An 8,642-nucleotide genomic window follows, 5' to 3' on the forward strand; every position below is an offset into this window, starting at 1 on the left:
TTTAATTCTACCCATGCACAGCCTTTTTCAGTATTTGCATTTGTTTCTGATTGTGTGGGGTTTTGCCAGTTGCTGCTCTGCTTGAATCTCCATCTCCTTACTTGCAGTCCCTTCTGTTTCGCTGGTCTCTGGCTTCTCTCTGGATCATGGATTGGTTTCCTGTCTTCATTTGAATAGTTTCTTGTGTCCTCTTTGAGGCCACTGATTATTTTCTAAAGATGTTTTTATTGATTTATGTGTGTGAGCCTGGGTGAGTATACGGGCACCGTGTGCATGCCAGAGCCAAAGGTGGCCAGAAGAGGGCATCAGATTTGTTGGGGACCGGGACCGGACTGCCGGACTAAGCAAAGCTAGGGCCCTGCCCTGAGCAGATTTCTGAGAAGGGCTTGACCTTTTCAAAGAAAGAACATGTCCCCGGAAGACTGTTGCCTCCTTGTCTAAGGAGGATATCTTGCAGTTTAATGATTCACCTTATGTCCTTGGGCACTTCCCAGTACTCCCCCTGCCCTAAGCTTCAATTCCTGCTTCAGAGTGGAGAAGTGGTTAACACTTTGCCCAGTTTGCTCACTAACTAGCATGATTACTTCGAGAACATGGAACAGACTGGAGCAGAGCTGGTATGGGGCCAAAGTGGACCCAATGGGACGCAGCCATGAAAGATTTCAGGGAGCCAGGTATAGCCTGCCTAACGCAAATGTCAACTACATAAGGGAGACTTGGGGGTTGGTTTTGGGGTTTTTTTAGTTTTGTTTTTCTCTGTGTAACAGCGCTGACTTGCTTGAACTCACAGAAGTCCTCTGCATCCCAAGTGCTAGGATCAAAGGCATGTACTGCCATGTCTGGCCTGATTTTGTTCTTATGTATAAGAGAATTGATTTCCTGGAGAAAGGTGATGCTCTTGTGTGAAGACCTGCCCATGCTGAACCAATCAATTGATAGCCTTTGTATAATTTCATTGGTCCCAAAGGAAATTAGGTAGAAGTTAATATTTTCTCAGAAAGAGAATAGATTGGGGCTGGGCGTGCCCCTCAGTTGGCAGAGTACTTGGGCTTGCATAAAGCCCTTGGTAAGTCTCAGCTCTAAGTAAACTGGTCATGGTGACGCCCACTCCAGTTCTCAGGATGAAGTAACAGGAGCCTTGGTGCTGTGGAGAGTTCAAAACCACTTCAGGCTACTGGAAATCTGGAGAGAGAGAGAGAGAGAGAGAGAGAGAGAGAGAGAGAGAGAGAGAGAGAGAGAGAGAGAAAGAATGAAAAGAAGAAGGAGGAGAAGGAGGAGAAGGAAAGAGGGAAGGAGGGAGGGAGGGGGGAGGGAGGGAGGGAGGAAGAAGCTGGAGTGATAGCCTATGCTTTAATCTCAGCAGGGGCAGGCAGATCTCTGTGACTTTGGCTTGGATTACACAAGGGATTCCAGACCAACCAGGGCTACAAAGTGAGACCCTGACTTAAAAAGAAAATTTAAAAAGAAAGAAAGAAAGAGAAAGAAAGGAAGAAAGGAAGAAAGGAAGAAAGGAAGAAAGAAAGAAAGAAAGAAAGAAAGAAAGAAGAAAGAAAGAAAGAAAGAAAGAAAGAAAGAAAGAAAGAAAGAAAGAAAGAAATCTCTAGGACGAGGGGATTAGGGAAATAATGATAATATTTAAAATGTTATAAAGCTATAATAATTTATATCACACATAACCTATGTTCTAACACTCTCTATACTACATTGTTAGGTTTTATAACAGAGCAATGTGATAATGGTGTTCAGCTAGATGGATCAAAAGAACGTAAGTCTAGTGATAAACTTATTAAAAGTTAAATGTGTGATAAAAAGTCGTCATAAAAATCAAAGGGAAGGAAAGAAAAACAGAACGTTCTTTGAAAATAACAAATAAGTCATCTGGAGAAATGAAATCTTATCAGCTATTCACTACAAACCTGCACCTCAATAAATTCCAGATGATCTCTGTTTTTAAATATAACAAAGAATAAAATAGAATTGGATACGTAGTAAACATGTGGGCAGAAAAATGATGTTTTACATTAAGAAACAGTTGAAGAGATTTTAATAGCTATGATGTCAATTTGCTCTAGGTAAAAAGCAAAAATAAAACCAATAGCCAAAAATAAACAAACACTTTCAGCAGGGGCAGGGGAGTCACTAAGAACAATGTAACACAAAAGGATCTCACTTTTCCAAGTTTTTGTTTGGTTTTGGGGTATGTTTGTAGTTTGTAGTGCAACTGTGTGTGGGGGTTTATGAATCTTGTGTACACATGGAGAGTCCAGGCCACAGCAGGATGTCCAGGGTCTTCCTCTACTGGTCTCTACTATGTATTTTGAGACAGGACTTTCACTGGATAAGAAGTTTACTTGTTGGTGGCTAGCCCATCAGCAAGCTCCTGAGGTCTACCTGCCTATATCCCTCCCCACTCCGCAGCCACACTTCACTTTTATGTGGGTGCTGGGATTTGAACTCAAGTCCTTTGGAAGAACAGCAAGTGCTCTTAACTGCTAAGCCATCTCTCTAGAATCCCATTTTTTTCCTTCTTGCTCATGTAGCCCAGGCTTGCCTCAAGCATACTATGTGGTTGATGATAATTTTGAAGTCTTGATCCTTCTGCCTCTACTTCCCAAGTTTCAAGGTTAAAGATATGGGCCTTATGGGCTGGAGAGATGGCTCTCAGTGGTTAAGAGCGTTGACTGCTTTTCCAGAGGTCCTGAGTTCAATTCCCAGCAACCACATGGTGGCTCACAACCATCTGTAATGAGATCTGATGCCCTCTTCTTGTGTGTCTGAAGACAGTTACAGTGTACTTCTATATAAAATAAATAAATAAATGTTTAAAAAACAAAAGATATGTGCCTTTAATCAATTAAAGTTAAAGTCATTAAGAAAATTAGAATTATTTCAAGATCATCTCCCTAAAAGTACAAAGGTAATTTAGCAAATAAAGTTAATGAACACATCCATGGAAAAATGTCTAAACAAAATCAGGCAAAAATTATAGACAATGCCAGGCGATAGTGCACACCTTTAATCCCATCACTCTTCAGGCAAAGGCAGGTAGCTCCCTGATTTTGAGGCCAGTACCAGAAGGGGAATTAGAGCAATCGAAACTGTAGGTAGCTGTGAGCTGGGGTACTGGGGATCAATGAGCAGCAGGTGCTCTTAACCAGTGAGCCATCTCTCCAGCTTAGATAATGTTGTATATAAAGTGATGTAAAATAATTTTATACTGAGTAGAGGCCAGGTCAAATATATTCTAAGAGTAGAGGTATGATTCAGTTTTGAGCACTTAACTAGCGTGTTGAGGACCTGGGTTCCGCCTATAAAATCTAACAAAACAAAACCACAGAACCTCTGACTTTTTGGAATGCTGGGCTCCATACCCATTTCCTAGGAAGAAGCATGTGCATGGTACAACCTTGTACCATCTGAAGCAAAGATTACATAGAGATAAAAGAACGGGGGTTGGGGATTTAGCTCAGTGGTAGAGCACTTGCCTAGCAAGCTCAAGGCCCTGGGTTCGGTCCCCAGCTCCGAAAAAAAGAAAAAAAAAAAAGAACGAAAACATGCGTATGAATAAGTTTGGCATAATGACGCAGGCACCACTCAGCGAATGTAAGAGGGTCACAAATTCAAGGTCCACCTAGGCTGCAGAAGGTGTTCTGGAACAACATGGGTAATTCAGTGCCTCAAAACAAAACGTTAAGAAAAGGCTGGGGCAGGGGGTTGGGGGTAATTTGATCCCAGCATTCAGGAGGCAGAGGCAGGCAGATCTCTGTGAGTTCAAGGCCAGCCTAGTCTATAGAGTGAATCTTAGGACAGCTAGGACTAGACAGAGAAACCCTGTTTTGGGGTGGGGGAGGAGGCAAAAAAGAAGAGAGAGAGAGAGAGAGAGAGAGAGAGAGAGAGAGAGAGAGAGAGAGAGAGAGAGAGAGAAAGTCAGAGATGTAGCCTATGTTGGACTGCTTGCCTGTCATGTACAAGACTCAAAGCTGAAAAAGAAGGAAACATATATGTGGTAGGTGTACGCAGCCATGAATGTATTTACATGTATTGGTAGTTTAGAAACTATTCTTTTACTGTTTGCTACATTTATTTCCTGTCTTTGTCAAAAACTGAAGAAACCATGTCCCAGCTATGTCATGGAGATGAACTGACACTGTTTATTGAGCTTTATATTTAAACAGGAATCTTCTATTTTTATTTGCTAAATCTAAAAACCAACCCTACTTGGTATCAGACTTGATTGCCTTATAATTAATGTTTTCTACTTGTCAACAAACCACTTTCCTTGGGGAACACTTAACTGCAAATATATGGCCCTTTTTTCATTCTGAAATATATTGTTTTGTTTGTTTTTTTTCCTACATAGAAAAGGCACGAAGAGAGAAATCATCCCAAATCTCACTACCGTATAAATTTGTCATTGCCACATTATGTAGGACACGTTATGCATATGTATGTAGCTACACGTTTCTACATCATTTTGTGTGCACTTGTAATCACACCATATATGCCTTTCTATAATCGCCATTTTTAGTTTCTTTTTCTTTTTTAAAACATTTTTATTTTATTTATAGGTACATGTCTGTGTGCATACGCCTTGGGGCTTAGAAAGTAGATTTTGAAACAATCGCTAGAGGTTACTATGTGCTAATCTTTGCTCTCTTCCATGTATTTTGACTTATTTTAGGCATCAAACCAGCTGGAACTATTCATTTTATCTTGATAATCAGAAATTCCCCAACTGATCATAAAGACCTTGTAATAAGGGTGCCGGGGAAGGTAATGCCAAGGAAATGCACGATTGCGCTCCATTTTATAACGGCTGGTAATAAACCCGAATTCTGCTTCACCTGAAAAACAACATGGATTCGGTGCAGCTTTGCAAATCTGTGTTCCCACCTGCAGTTCCGTGGTCATGCTCAGATGGATTTATCTCTGGGCTTATCTCCAGGAAAGTTTGGGCATGACTGGATATATGTCTGTGTACAGGTGAGCAACAGCCTCAGCCTCTTAGATGTATAACTGTCTCCATCGACATGAAAAATGTGAACAATTTGGCTTCAAGTAATGAGGCAGTTTGATGTGAGCAGATTCGCAAGCAGTTAAGAGAGAACCTTTTAAATTGGGATTGCAGGGCCCGGGGAGAAACGCGCATGCTCGCTAGCGTGCCGTGGCGTGTGCGTTAGTCCCTGGAATCCACATGCTCTACCTGAAAGTATTGAGGCTTCTCCAAGGGTGTGGGTGCCCGGGTGCTACTTAATTTCTTCTCATTCTCTTCTTCTTGTTGAACAAAATGAATCATAAAGTTGTTATTCACGTTAGTGCATATACTAAAAGTAAATCGTATAAAGTCACCGATGTAATGAAATCAAAGTGCCTGTATCACAATTACTGTACAGACGTGCTGCTGAATCCATGAGTTGAAGCCTACCTTTTAGCTGAGCCAACAAAAACAGACTTCAGGCTCCAGGGAAAGGAAAGGGCAATGGTATATTTCAAATGACTGCTCTGTGCCCAGCCCTGTTGTTCGAAGGTGCGTTTCTTGGAACACTTCGGGGTGTGCGTCCAGGTTGCCATACAGGACAGTGGACACTAGAACTTCCTGGGCTCCACAGGGCTCCAGCTGTGCTTAGGGATTGTGAATGATCACGTGCTAGGAGCCTCTTGCATTTCCCGGGGAGAGCACTCTTGCAAGGGCTTCTTCGGAGGCTGGCACGGAGAGATGGCCTGGGAAGGTCTTACTATTCCCATTAAAGAAAGAAAGGTGAGCTCCTTTCCTAGCCAAAAAAAAAAGCGCTATTCATCTTGACATCTGTACTTCTGAAATCCACTCCTTGGAGTCTTCTCCACAGGCCAATGGGACAGTGTGAAGTCTGGACCAATAGGCTGCTGGAGGCAAAGCCACTACTCTAAGGCAGAACCACCTACTGGCCCAAGGGGCTTTATTCCGTCTGGGCAGGGAGCGGTTGGGGGTCTATCTCAGTGACAGATCATTTGCTTAGCATGCTTGGGGTCCTAGGTTCAACCCAAGGAACTGAAAATAAAATGATAAATCTTGTAAGGTTCAAGGCATAGCGGTACAACCAGGGAACCTAGCATTTGTGGGGAAGAGACCGGAGAACCAGGAATTCAAGGACAGCATCAACAATGTACTTTGAGGCTGGGTGGTAGCCAGCACTTGGGAGCAAGGGGTAGGTAGATCTCTGTGACTTCAAAGTCAGCCTGATCTACAGAGCAAGTTCCGGGGCAGCCAAGACTACACAAAGAAACCCTGTCTTCAAGTAAAATAAAATAGCTGGATCACCTAGCACTCAGAAGGCAGAGGCAGGCGAATCTTTATTAATTTGAGGCCAGCTTGGTCTGTAGAAAGAGTACACAGAGAAACTGTGTCTCGAAAAACCAAAATAAATTTAATTAATTAATTAATTAATTAATTAAAAATTTGAAGCTTACAAAAGAACTAAGAATGGTAACATACTCCTGTAAAACCTTGGGAGAGGGGTTGGGGATTTAGCTCAGTGGTAGAGCGCTTGCCTAGCAAGCTCAAGGCCCTGGGTTCGGTCCCCAGCTCCGAAAAAAAGAAAAAAGAAAAAAGAAAAAAAAAAAAAAAAAACCTTGGGAGAGATGCCCAATTTGACAGGTGGGCTATAAGACCCTATCTTAAAAGAAGTGAAGGGGCTGGAGAGATGGCTCAGTGGTTTAGAGCACCGACTGCTCTTCCAGAGGTCCTGAGTTCAAATCCCAGCAACCACATGGTGGCTCACAACCATCTGTAATGAGATCTGATGCCCTTCTCTTCTGTGTCTGAAGACAGCTACAGTGTACATATATAATAAATAAATAAATCTTTAAAAAAAAAAGAAGTGAAAACAGGAAAGGAAGGAAGGAAGATGTACAAAGAGTTATGCCAGACATTGTGCCTCAAATGTTATCCCAGCACTAGAAAGGCTAAGGTTAAATGATTGTCAGGAATTCCCAGCCAGCTTGGGACCCCCACCTCAAAAACCCAAAGAAGAAAAAGAAGGAAAGGAAAGATGTGGGGGCAGGGAGCCCTCAGCAGCTTTTTCTTGCCTTGCTGGACCAGTCTGCTGTGGTGTGGCCAGGGCACGTGGTTTCTGCCCTGAGCACTCACTTGTAAGAGCTCTTGTTCCTTGTAACTTTAGAAGCAGTTTCAAAACAGAATCCACACAACGATGCCAGGCCAGCAGCAGGAGGTGGGCTGTCTTCTAAGTAGACAGAACGAAAGATAGGGTTCCCAAGTTCCTACTGTCAGACAAAAGGGCAAGATGTCACCAGGGACCACCCAGGGAAAATTAAATACAGATCACCCCTTGATGGCTTATGTTAACGGAGGGAGATGAGAGTTTTGATCTCTGAGAAAACAAACAGCAAAACTTTCCGCCATAAACCACTGTTTCTCACACCCTAGCTGAGAGTTGTAGGGTAGCAGGAGCTGCTAAGGGCTCAGACACACATGAATGGGAAGGAACTTCTGTTCTTCCCATCCTTCAGTCTGTCTTCCTGGACTGGAGAGCCGTGCAAGCTGCCAAGAGAGCAGCCTCGGGGGTTCCCAGCCATTGAGCGTAGATGAGGACGGGGTCTTCCATGGGTCAGCTCCCTTTCCCAACTCCGGAGCCCAGATCAGAGGCCACCCTGGCTGAGCCAGGGTTGGGGGGCAGCCCACCCACCTCTGCCACCCACACTGCAGCAAAGAGGTCACTAACAGGCTCTTACGCACCTGAGGATTATAGGTGGAATGGGATAGCCTAATTTTAGCATCAGCTGTTAACTTTCCAAACATTTTTTTTTCTTTTTTCTTTTTTCTTTTTTTTTTCCGGAGCTGGGGATCGAACCCAGGGCCTTGTGCTTGCTAGACAAGCGCTCTACCGCTGAGCTAAATCCCCAACCCCCTTTCCAAACATTTTTATGAGAAAAAGTCACACATATTCACAAGTAGAGAGTGTATTGGAGTGGACCCCGACAGTCAACAACAGTTCTTCATCTCGCTCAAGTTTCCTCGTTTTCTATAGCTACTTTCCGACATGGTGTAACTTTATCCCTTTTTACCCCAGGATGTTTCTCTAAACCACAGGTGTTTCTTCCACACACACACACGATGCCCTGTTATGCTTAAAACACTGGTAGCTGTTCTCGGACACTGTCTAAATCACAATCCATCAGGGCTCCTCTCTCAGAAACTGTTTTCAGTTGGTTTCTGTGAGTCAGTAAGGGATCACTTGACTGTTGAGGTACACGAGTTTCCTTTGGTGGTTAAGCCTTACTTTTAACACATAGTAGTTATAGGCCGGGGAGTCGGCCCTGTTGTAAACTGCTTGCTCTCTTTGAAAGCAGGATTTAGGTTTGATTCCCAGAAATTAAAAGAGAAGCTGGGTGTGGTAGCAGGTTTGTCATTTCCAGGACACACATATGTAAATGAAACTTTTAATCACATGTAATTGTCTTCTCCCAGGCTCACTGCCTCTGTGTGCTAACCTAGCCCTAGTCCTGAAAGCTTCTGACCTCCGTACAATCTTATGTGGGCCTAGAATGCTTTCAGCTTGAGACTTATTGCTGATTAAGTCACCCATTCTTATTCTTTCTCATCTCTGGTTGGATGATTCAACTCAGCTGTACTGGCCCAAATTCCT

Source organism: Rattus rattus, chromosome 2, assembly GCF_011064425.1.
Source record: "Rattus rattus isolate New Zealand chromosome 2, Rrattus_CSIRO_v1, whole genome shotgun sequence".
NCBI classification, from domain to species: Eukaryota; Metazoa; Chordata; class Mammalia; order Rodentia; family Muridae; genus Rattus; species Rattus rattus.